Source organism: Pristiophorus japonicus, chromosome 1 (genome assembly GCF_044704955.1).
Source record: "Pristiophorus japonicus isolate sPriJap1 chromosome 1, sPriJap1.hap1, whole genome shotgun sequence".
NCBI lineage: Eukaryota > Metazoa > Chordata > Chondrichthyes > Pristiophoridae > Pristiophorus > Pristiophorus japonicus.
The window spans coordinates 380,945,978-380,958,651 of record NC_091977.1 but is presented as its reverse complement, the minus strand read 5'-3'; positions in this window follow the sequence as shown (position 1 = coordinate 380,958,651).

Here is a 12,674-nt window from a genome sequence, read left to right as displayed (position 1 = left end):
CAGAGGAGAACGTCTGCTCCTCCTTGCCCCACAAATGAAAGTAAAACCTTACCTGCAGGGCTTCTTCAGTTTTCTGAACCTCTTCACTCTGGCCTTCACCTGGCAGGGAAGCTGCCATGACTTTACTGCTCAGGGTGAAGTTTAAATCGCTGTCGGGGACATATGATGTCATTGGACCCCAATTAGCATATGTGGATTAGGATCCAACTGGCTTTGAGTGTGCAGCTTAGCTGCCTGTCCAGAAGTGTCCATTAAAATTAGACACAGTGGGATCCAAAAGACTTTCCGGCGGGTACGTAACCCGGGGCATTTTAACTGCCCACCTACCCAGTTTATGTCAGGCTGCTAGAGTTAAAATCTCCACCCACCTCCCCATGACATTGCAAACTATTAAAGTAAAACTTGAAAGAATTATCCAGTCACATTAAAACCCTTAAGTATGCAAAAGCTCAGACACAGTCGCAAATATTTCTTATTTTTACGAACGTGCAATGAAATTCATTTTTCCGTTGGGTTTTTGACACTACACTTTGTAGGGTGAAGTTCATATTCCCAAAGATAACGCAGAGGGGCCAGACTAGGGCAAACTTTTACTCAATGCTTTGCTCAAGTTCCAACTACATGGAATTTTCGACAATTGGCTCGTTTTAAATAGTCCAATTTATTCAAGCAAGTTCCCAGCCTATATTGGGCCAGATACTGGGAGCTCACCAGAGAAAAAGGTAGAAAAAAAGCCCTTATGGGGCTGGTTATATTTAAAGGGATGCAACCAGATAGGTGCCTGCATGTAAGCTTGAAAATTTTGCTGCCCTTTAGAATGGCTGTAAATTTTTTGAATGCATATTTCAGTATTTTTAAAGGCTGCTTCGGCCAAAATAAAAGTATCTCGCAGGCTCAACAGTTATATACATTGTTTGTGTGGCAGCACGTCTGCTGGTGTGAGAGCATTCGATAAATTAAACAATGCAGTGCCCTTAAGATCTGAGAACAGATGCTGAAGAAGTTGATATACATGAAGGAAACTTCGTTTGTCTACCAAACGGTTTCAGTTATAGGTACATGGCCCACATATGCATGCTACAAAGTTTTCCAGGCTACCTGTTGCACACTTACTGCTGGACCACATGAAGCTCTTACACAACCTTACAGATTGCTGGCCACGCACATTCATGCCGCCCATATTTGAAAATACTCACATCTTCAAAAGGATTCATGTTTAAAAGCATTGTAACACAACCTAGCTGCATTATGCATAGTCACCTGACAGTACCCGGGACGGGCGATAACATCAACACATGTCTGCCACTGTACAAGTGCTCCTTCAACTAATCTCATAACAAAACTACTTCTCTGCTTAAATGGAAAAATGACAACTAATAACAGGCAATAGCCACAAACAGGAGGAAAACTCAGAAGTTACAAACTCTTGACTCCTCTGGAGGTGGTCTCCTTTGCCTATGAAAGCATCGAGAAGGCAAGAGAATTCGATGCAACAGGCCTCCCCAAACGGCAGACTAGAACCATCCAGATTTTATGTCCTGCAGACCCCCTCCCCCCATCTCCACCCCACCCCCCCACTTCTTCTCACATTCCCACACAGGCATACGTACAGACACACAAACAACTTATACAGCTAGAATGTTGTCATGGTAGCTCTATTAGAAGGTGTTTCTTGGAGACATCAATGTAACAATAGTCACTTTAGGAACAGCAACCTGCTCACACTACCAATGGGTCTGGTCAAGGCAGAAACACCCTGCAACAGTCAGTTGATTCATACATCTGTGGGCACTATATTGGCGATGATGCCTATGCTAGACCAGAAGGAGACAAAGCTAAAAATGTTGTATGTATTGTTAACCTTGCTTGTCACTGTCAGTGCGAACCCTACAGTACAGGTTGACTGCAGATGCCCTTGCAGCAGATGGCTCCATTCTATACCTGGCTCCCCACTGACTCAACACATGCGAATCCAATCCCCCACTGTCAGTCCCCACCACATATAGCGTCATTATTTACCCACTATTAGTGGTAGATGGTAAAAGCAATCACCATCTGCTGTTAACCCTGTCAGCTCCACTGGTCACTGAAATAGAGATTGGTGTCAGATGCAGCCTTCAGGCCGCTCCTGTATTGACCGAGAGAAATGCCAACAGAAAATGCGAGTCTACCAGCAAAGACAAAATTGTGGGAGAGACACATGGCAGCACCGACGCTTCCAACAGTCCTCGTCAGGGAAAAAACGGAACATCTGAATACTGTACAGGGATTAACGAGGTGTGAAGACTGCCCAACATAGCCAGTGTGCTTAATATGTTATAAACTGCGCCTCTATAATTGACTCTAATGGTTACTGGCAAATGGCTTGCGCCATTTGCCCAACATAGGCAACTACCCATAATAGGCATGGATGGTAAAAGTGGTGGGGATGTATTATGTAATTAAGCAGGGCAAAACAAGTAAAACAGATTGGCTTTTAATCAATCTGCTCAACATGATGGTGCAAAACTGGCAACCCTCCTCGCATACTGCTCTGTCACATCGCTGTTTGGAGCTTTCTCAGGTCCTCTGAAGATCTTCGCACTGGTACTCTTGGGTCAGCGTCCATTTTTGTGTGTATCGCCCTCTTGAGCATCCTTTAATGGATTGGCTCTCCTAAAGCTTCGCAGCTAATTGTTCGTAAATCTTCAAATAGAAATGGAACGACATTTAATAAAATGATCGTGTAAATCTATAATGGACATTGACAAGACAATATTGCTGTGTTTTCTCTACTGTTCATATTTTGCATCTATTGCCCTTATATTGCACAGAATTACTGTCACATTGCAGCATTTGCACAATTTGTTTCATACTTATAATCTAGTCAATTAAAGTTATTGGCTCAGATTGTAGTGGAGATGAGAATTATTATTGATATATTAATTTAAAAATCTAAGGCATTAACTGTAATATTTTTCCTTTTGTTAAAAAGATATTTTCCAATTTTTTTTCTTCAGAATTGTTCTTCCCCTCTATGCCAATCTATTGATCCCTGTTGACATTTGGTTCTGCAGTATATTGGCTGTTCATTCTCTTCGCTGTATGTTTTCTCACATGACACACTTTCATCCCATAGGTCCTGTTGACATTAATTTATCATGGGTATCTTTTATTCTCCATGTATATATTGTACTTGCATTCATGAATAATGTGTGCATTCAGGAATAATGAACTAAAGTAATTTGATGTAAAGAGGGTTTGTTGCACATACTGCAGTACACAACACTGTAGAGGAAATTCATCAGTCTTAATTCATCGTGCTTCCTTATACATCAAAACGATATACATACTTCTGACTGACATATTCTAAATGATTTAAAAAAAATTTAATTTCCATTGTACTGACATTTTATTTTTCCAGTGTAGACTAATGTCTGGTCCAAATACGACTTAGAATTCCAGTCTAGTACAGTACATCATGCGTCTAAGGTTTATAGAGCCCATCCCAAAAATTGGCTAAACTGCTGTTTTCTCCACAAGCATTAAACATTTGCCTCTGTCTTAAACTAATGTCAAAATTTACAAACTGACTTTAATGTTGACCAAATGCAATTTAACATCTAGGTGGCTATTTTCCACCTACTACAAGTCAGCAGCAAAACTTACTAGCAGGCAGGAAACCTCTTCTTTCTGTGATATGCAGAGAGAAATCTGCTTGAAACCATTTTCAAAATGGATTCACAGTTTAAATTTAAAATGATCTCACCTTGGAATGGTTTACATTTGAACAGAGCAGAATAGAAAAAAAATATGGTGCAATAGATAGAATTTCATTGACTATCGTGATAGGACGTTGTTCATGCTGCTCGAACTAGTGCAAATTTGCTTTGTAGATAATTCTGAGTGCTTCAGGTACAGTGTATAAAAAAATCAATTTTCTTACATAAATCATTGCTCTTGGAAAAATGACAGGGAATAAAGAGAATATTTTACTTATTTCATCCAAATGTTGAATTTCATCAAGTTAACTCACAATCTCTAAAAATAATCATACTGCACAAGGGCGGTATACAGGAATAGGAAATATGTGCGTACTTTCAACATATGTATAGTGTGCAGTCAGATTAACATTTATAAGGGCATTCAGTAATTTTGATAAGTTTTGCAACAATATGAAATGAAGATTAATATATGAAATAATCTTAATATTACAGAAAATGTTAATTTTATAATAATATTTGTGGGACAGCTCTATGTAGACTTTTTTTAAAATACCCTCTGTATTTAGAACGTGTCTTCTGATGAGATAATCAGTTCATAGTGTACTTTTGTTCATGATACTGATACACACGTAACAGACTGTTTTTGTCAAATTATAGGTTTTGTTCTCCTCAAATGTGGCTGTGTCTTTAAATATTTATTCAACTTTTTTCTGCCAGTGATTAGATATTGAAGCAAGAAGTTAATTTTAATTGCAAACGTGACCTTTAGTGTAGTGAGGCTTATCTTTTTTACATGCTCCTCTTTACCATGCCATAACACAATCGCAGTAAAATCCTATCCAGTGCATTGAATCCTAAATATTTGCTAAGCAGCTATGATCTACCTGCCACATCAGAGTTGTAAATGAAGGTTCATGCATTGCAGAAAGTAGCCATCCATTCCAGTGTTTACTTTACATAGATAAGGCAAGAGTCAGTCCTTGTTATTGTAAATATACATGGGCAAACTTGGTTCTGCCTCACTGGGAGTTCACATGTATTTTTAACTCCCTTCAATTGTTAATGTATTCCTCAAATGAGATACATCACCTTGAAGAATGACTTTTTGCCCCTTGGGAATGAGCCAAACAAGTATTTCATTCACTATGATAATCAGTTCTACCTCCAGCAATATATGAAACCTAAATTTAATAGGCACCAGTGATTAGGTTTTAAGTTGTAGAATCACCGTTGTCCATTGCAGGGAAAAAGAAAGGACTGAGGCTATGCCCTAAGTCTCATTCAGAAGAAAATTGTGGTGTTTTTTGATTATCTATATAAGCTTCAACTTTTGCTCCTAATCTAAAACTAAATTCAGCAAAAATTAACAACTATATTTGATAGCAAAGAAATGTTTTGGTATGATTTTGTACTAATTTATTTGAAAATTATTTTCATAGCAGATTGACAAAGAGTGAGTGTAATTATTGTGCACAGCAATTTATATGTAATTTAGTCTGTTGAATTCATGGACTGATAAGAATAAATAAATCCTTATTTTTTTATTAAAATAAAAGTAACAAAGAAGACAATCATGTAGAAAAATAACAAATTTTCTCTTAAATCACAAATGCAGCATATAGACAATAAATTATGGTGGTTCCACATTTCTGGCACAGCAAGTAGAATTAAATGAAGAAAGGTGCTTCTGACAGACCAAGAATGATGCAAGTAGGCTAAAGTTGCAAATGATATGTCAAATGGTTGTCTCAGATGCGATCGTAGGATTTGTGCTCAATGCTGACTTGGATTTGACTACTGTGCCTTATCTGTTTGCATATCATGAAGACCCGCAGTTTCTAGATGCATACAGCGTCAAATCCCATTTGCCTTATGGCTTCCTAACACTAGCTAAGATAGAAAATAAAGCTGCTGAAATCTTCAAAAATAAATTGAAGCAGTGGTTGACAGTGTAGCTTTGGACTTTAAAAGAGAAATTGTTTACAATATTAATCTACTGGAAAAAGAAGATCAAGAAAGGCCAAAAAAAGCCTTTATGGCTTTTGTTTTTAATCACAAGCATAGATTTTTCTGGCCACTATTTTAACTTACTATATGTACACATATGTACTCCCGTGTTCTTAGGCTTGACTACAAAGGTTAAAAATGTTATAGCAAGTGAAATGTGCACGGTATTTTCAACCCCTTTGCATTCCATTTATACCATGCGTGCAGGTGCTTGGCAGGTCGGTTCATTTTGTCAGTGCTATTTTTTCTTATGCACACCATTACGATTTTGCATGAACTCTCACAGGCAGCCATGCAAAAGCTGACTGCACCTGCAACAAGCATTATCTTATTTTTAATCAGATAAAATAAAGGTTAAGGCATGGGAGACCAATAAATAATAAAATTTATCTTTTCCCTCTGTTTTCTCCTTTTTTTGCCTCCTGTGATTTTGCCTCCAGTGCACAAGAGCCACATATCTGCTATTATGAAGACTGACCAGCCACCATGACTGTAATAAATAATTAATAGCTCAGTAAAACTTTGGAGATATTTGAATTGAAATTGTGCTTTTTGAATATTTGAGCAAGAATATGCAGTGGCTGTAATTTACCAAAATTCGCTGGATTCTGGGGAGGTCCCAGCAGATTGGAAAACTGCGAATGTAATGCCCCTATTTAAAAAAGGAGGCAGACAAAAAGCAGGAAACTATAGACCAGTTAGCCTAACATCTGTGATTGGGAAAATGTTGGAGTCCATTATTAAAGAAGCAGTAGCAGGACATTTGGAAAAGCAAAATTCGGTCAGGCAGAGTCAACATGGATTTATGAAGGGGAAGTCATATTTGACAAATTTGCTGGAGTTCTTTGAGGATGTAACGAACAGGGTGGATAAAGGGGAACCAGCAGATGTGATGCATTTGACAAGGTGCCACATAAAAGATTACTGCACAAGATAAAAGTTCACGGGGTTGGGGGTAATATATTAGCATGGATAGAGGATTGGCTAAATAACAGGGAACAGGGAACAGAGAATCAGGATAAATGGTTCATTCTTTGGTTGGCAACCAGTAACTAGTGGGATGCCACCAGGATCAGTGCTGGGACCCAAACTACTTACAATATATATTAATGACTAGGAAGAAGGGACCGAGTGTAACGTAGCCAAGTTTGCTGACGATACAAAGATGGGAGGAAAAGCAATGTGTGAGGAGGACACAAAAAATCTGCAAAAGGACATAGACAGGCTAAGTGAGTGGGCAAAAATTTGGCAGATGGAGTATAATGTCGAAAAGTGTGAGGTTATGCACTTTGACAGAAAAAAATCAAAGAGCAAGTTATTATTTAAATGGAGAAAGATTGTAAAGTGCTGCAGTACAGTGGGACCTGGGGGTACTTGTGTATGAAACACAAAAGAATAGTATGCAGGTACAGCAAGTGATCAGGAAGATCAATGGTATCTTGGCCTTTACTGCAAAGGGGATGGAGTATAAAAGCAGGTAAGTCTTGCTGCAGCTATATAAGGTATTGGTGAGGCCACACCTGGAATACTGCATGCAGTTTTGGTTTCCATATTTATGAAAGGATATACTTGCTTTGGAGGCAGTTCAAAGAAAGTTCACTTGGTTGATTCCGGGGATGAGGGGGTTGACTTATGAGGAAAGGTTAAGTAGGTTGGGCCTCTACTCATTGGAATTCAGAAGAATGAGAGGTGATCTTTGTTGTGTATTTAACCCCTTGCAACCTGTATTTCACTACCACCAGAGGGCCTACCTGTTGGAGTCCCAAGGGATCCCAGCATCCCTTGGGAGCATGGTATATAAGCAGGCCACCCACGAGGTACCTGCACTCTGGAGTCTCATTAAATGAGCTAAGGTCACACTTGCTCATTACATACAGAACTCAGTTTCATCCTTTAATGTGAACGTATCAACCATCGAAACGTATAAGATTATGAGGGGGCTTGACAAGGTGGATGCAGAGAGGATGTTTCCACTGATTGGGGAGACTCGAACTAGAGGACACGATCTTAGAATAAGGGGCCGCCTATTTAAAACAGAGATGAGGAGAAATTTTTACTCTCAGAGGGTTGTAAATCTGTGGAATTCGCTGCCTCAAAGAGCTGTGGAAGCTGGGACATTGAATAAATTTAAAACAGAAATAGACAGTTTCTTAAACGATAAGGGGCTAGGGGTTATGGGGAACGGGTGGGGAAGTGGAGCTGAGTCCATGATCAGATCATCCATGATCTTATTGAATGGCGGAGCAGGCTCGAGGGGCCATATGGCCTACTCCTGTTCCTATTTCTTATGTTCTTATGTAATACTTAATGCATTCCCATGAAATTCTTTTATTGGCTATTTTGATAAGGTCACTAACTGATGTAACACTTCCATTTAAACAGTCGACAAAGGGATTTCCTATGAACACATTAAGTGTTTATTTCAATATTTAAAAAGCCCAATTTCAGGGCACTCGCATGAGATAGAATCATAATGGCCCTGCAATTTGCTCAACCATTGGTGGCTGTGCCTTCTGTTGCCTAGGCCCCAAACTCTGGAACTCACTGTCTAAACCTTTCCGCCTCTCTACCTCTCTTTCCTCCTTCAAGACGTTCCTTAAAACATACCTCTTTGACAAGCTTTTGGTCACCTGCGTTAATGTCTACTTATATGGCTCGGTGTCAAATTGTTATTGCATAATATTCATGTGTAGCACTTTGGGACGTTAAAGACGCTATATAATTACAAGTCGTTGTTGTTGTAATTCTGTGCCATTTTTGGCAGTTCTTGAGCATTAAACTGGGACAATTCCTTTCTGTGGCCAGCAATTTGGGCAGAAGACATCTTCACTGGCTCTTTGCCCAAAATTCAATACTCCCGAACTTCCTAATGTGATTTGGACCTTCCAGTAATCTGCCTATGGAACCGCTACACATCCAATTTAAATATATTTAAGTTAGAGTCAGTGGCACTACAGCCCCGAATTTCCAGTATTTGAACTTAGAATAATATAAGTTAGAATGAGAAATAGCTGTTACCCAGGATCAACTGAGACTGACAGAAGTGAGGAGTCTTTGAGCCTAATGATTGCTGAAAATTTGAGTAGCGATACAGCTGCGAGAAAAATCTTTTCTAATGATTTTTTTTTGCATTAAATATGCTCAGCCTTGGTCTTACTTCTGACTGTCTGTGGGAATGTGTTATAACTAAGGTATTTTGGCCTCTAACCACAGTGAAGGCTTCTCTGGAGTAGGTATCTAATTTCCCATGGGCAAAGCTTTGAATGTCATCATCATAGAGGAGAAGGAGGAGCAGGAGAGGATGCAGGAAAGATTATGAGACAGCATTTAAGGAGGATGCGTTTCACAAGATATTACCTTCCCCTCCCCCCAAAGAATATACAAGCAACACATCCCATAAGACCTTAATGCACAGGTGTGAATTAGAAGAGCATGCTCCACCAAAGAGGCACTAGTGGAGCTCTGCCACCTACTACACAAGGACCTGCAGTCCACTCATCTAGCCGCACTGCTCCATCTGTGACTACGATGGTGACATCACTCAACTTTTCTGGTGCTGGCCATTTCAGGCAGCCACAGGGGATCTCTGTAAAATCATATGATTGATTGAAACAACTTCCAGGAGACCTCAGTAATTCTTCCAGTTTGGATTAACAGCAAGGCAGCAATGAGATAGGGCCATGCAGTTTTATGGGGCCGATGGCTTTTCCACTACCTTCTTCTTCTTAGGCGGTCCCTCGAATCGAAAATGACTTGCTTCCACGCCGAAAAGGAATGAGTTCACAGGTGCTTCAATGAAGGACCTAATATTCCAGGTCCCAAACTGCATATTGAAGGGTGGAAGACGCCTGTGCGTGGAATTTTTTAACGTATGATGGCTGTTGCACACCAACCACCACACGGGCTTGACAGAACTAGGTCTTGGTCCAGTGGCGAGAATTAACCAAGATGGCTAGAGACCAGCTCTGCTGCACAGGCCAAGTGTGCACACATATTGCAGTGTGGGCTGGCCCGTGCTACCTCTGGGCCCTCGCCTCTCTTGGGCCCCAATCATCAAGGTTACCAAGGTTACAATAAATGGCTCCAATATTGCTTTGTGAGCACCTACAGTCAACCCTATGAAATTTCTCATCAGGAAGGCCCTCCTCTCCCTGAATGTGCAGATTTGTGTTCAACATACAAAACATCCTGCACATTAACACGAGATTTGCTGCACGTTTCAATGATGCAGTCATTCTTCAGAATTCAGCCTTCTGTGAGGCTCTCAAGGAATAAAATTATGTTAATAGATGATGTACAGGTGACAAGGTGAAACTCCTGCTTCCATGGATTACAAGCTTAGTAAGAATTACCCAGAACATCAACGGAGGATCGGTACACATACTCTGCCTGTGCGACAAAAGGCTCTTGGGACTGAGGTGACTCTCTTCTCATGCTAGCTTGGTCCTGAGGTAGAGCTGCTGTTGGCTGAAGCTTTTGCGTTTGTACCCGAGCAGCCTGGCCATCTCCGACTTGCCACTGTTGAGAAGGAAGATCAGAAACCTGGCATGTGATGCTGTCTTCAGCCTCAGGCAAGTCAATTCCAGCCTTCTTCATTCACTGGATTTGTGCCCTCACTAATCAGTGGACGGGCTGGTTTCATGACAAATCAGATCATGAAAGTCCTATGAGACAACAGTTTGCAATCCAGCAGCCAGGGTGTAGAATCAGGTATGCAGGATGCAATAAGATCTCCCCTACTGCCACCAGAGGTGTAATCTGTGCTTCCATAGAACGGGAAGCATCGGTTGGCTCCTGACTGATTCTGAAGTCGGGTCGGGGGGGGGGTGGTGAATGGGGGGTGGGGGGGTGAGGGAGGGGTGAGTGAGGAGGTGAGGGGCGGGTGAGGAGGCGGGGTTCGCTGCAGAACATTCTCACAAAGCTGCCACATGTTGCAATGATGCTTGCAACAAAGCTTTCCCGGTATTGCCGCAAACGAGGGCTGAAGACTCGAAGCACACAAATAGTGCCACACCTCCTCGGAGATTATCCTCAGAGCTTGTACATAGGTACAGTGGTTCCTCCAGAGCCTTCTTATCAGGTGAGTACCCATGGGTCCCACATGGGTCCCAAAGCCATGGATGGAAGCCTTCCCCTTGGCCTCCACTGGGCAGATGGCACATCCTCACCCACTCCTGACTTCTTTGGCTCCCTTGAGCTCTGTGAATCAGCCAGTCCAACATCCTCACTAACATTGCATAATTCCTCCTGGCTGAAAGTATCTGAGCTAACGCTTATGAGTAAAAAAGCAAGTAATGCAAGAAGTGAAATCAAGAGTGATTTCCAGAAGAATACGGGGCAGGATCTTGGTCCAGACCTTCAAATCCTCTTCCTCTTTATCATCATCATCCTCACTACTCTCATTGTCACGAGGAAGAAGTTCTGTCTCTTCTCCTCCTCATTATCAGCATCTTCCTCCTCTTCCTCATCAACTACTTCCAGCTGCTGTGTTGAATCTGCAGGAAAGGACAGTTGGAATTAAGGGTGGGTGCTCATAATCCCCTAGGAGACAGAGAAGACCGAGGAAGTTTATCGCTGTGTGCTGCTTCACACGGATGTCTGTGTAGGTGTACAACCATTAACTTAGCACCAGCATTGAGTCATCGATTTTTCAGTCTCCCAGTGCAAGAGCAGAATAGCATCCTAGCAACTCCACGGCCTGGTCTTCTTCGGTGTTTAGGACATTAATGTCAGGGATGCTGCCTCTCATGGACATTGTGTGCAGTTTTGTGCAAGTTTTCCTGCAATAACATTGAGTGGATTTGGAGAAGGCAGGCACTTGATAATTGTCTCCCAGGTGGTATTGGAAAGTTTATGTAAGAGATCTGCTGTTAAAGTGAAGGAGGGGGGTTTGACAATTCTGCATGTAAACAGTTGCTATTGGGAGAGTTGCTGACACATGCTGTAAGATCTTGAGTTTTTGACACCTCCCATCGCCCCCACCCAACCTTGAGTTCAATGTGAAGGATTAGTTGTGTATTTCTTAATTTTAGAAAATAATGAGTGCGCTGATGCTCATGTAAGAAAAGGGAAAGTGGGCTATGTTACCTTGCCTGCTTTTGCTCAGTATTCTTGAAGAGGTTTGGAGATCTGTTTCACTGACATTGAGAGCTCTTCTTGTGCTCCTCTTCACATTGCCTTGGCCCAGAAACCACTGACACAGAGGCAAGAGTGCTACCAAATGGACAAAGGTGAAAGGGAAAAAAAATGTTTTTATACAGCATCTTACTATATTCTTAAACATTTCAAAGTACTTCACAGCCAATAAATTACTTTTTTGCTTCAAATGTTTCTAAATTCTTAAGTATTCTGATTTCAGCAAGCAACCTGAAGAGGATGAGAGAATCCAAATTAGAAAATGATAGCAGAATGAATTTTAAGTCAGGTCGAGCATCAGGAAGAATATCAGTTATAAAATGAATGTATTTAGTATATTAGTTACATGTTTCACAGCAAGACCAAATTTAAATCAGTTTTTTCTCAATAACGCAGTAACAAGGCTCCATGATTAATTGATAAGATTAATGACTTTGTCCAGACATAAGAATAAGAACATAAGAACATAAGAATTAGGAACAGGAATAGGCTATACGGTCTCTCCAGTCTACTCCAGGGCAGATCTTCGACCTAAACTCCACTTTCCCACCCGAGCTCCATATCCCCTGACTCCAAAGATCTATCTCAGCCTTAAATATAATCAACGATTCAGCATCCACAGTCCTGTTGGATAGAGAACTCCAAAGATTCACAACCCTCTGAGTGAAGAAATTCCTCTGCATCTCAGTCTTAAATGGCCGACCTCTTATCCTGATACTTGTCCCCCTAATTCTAGAGTGTTCAGTCAGGGGAAATAACCTTTCAGCATCTACCCTGTCAATCCCCCTCAGAATCTTATGTTTTAATGAGTTCACCTCTCATTCTTCT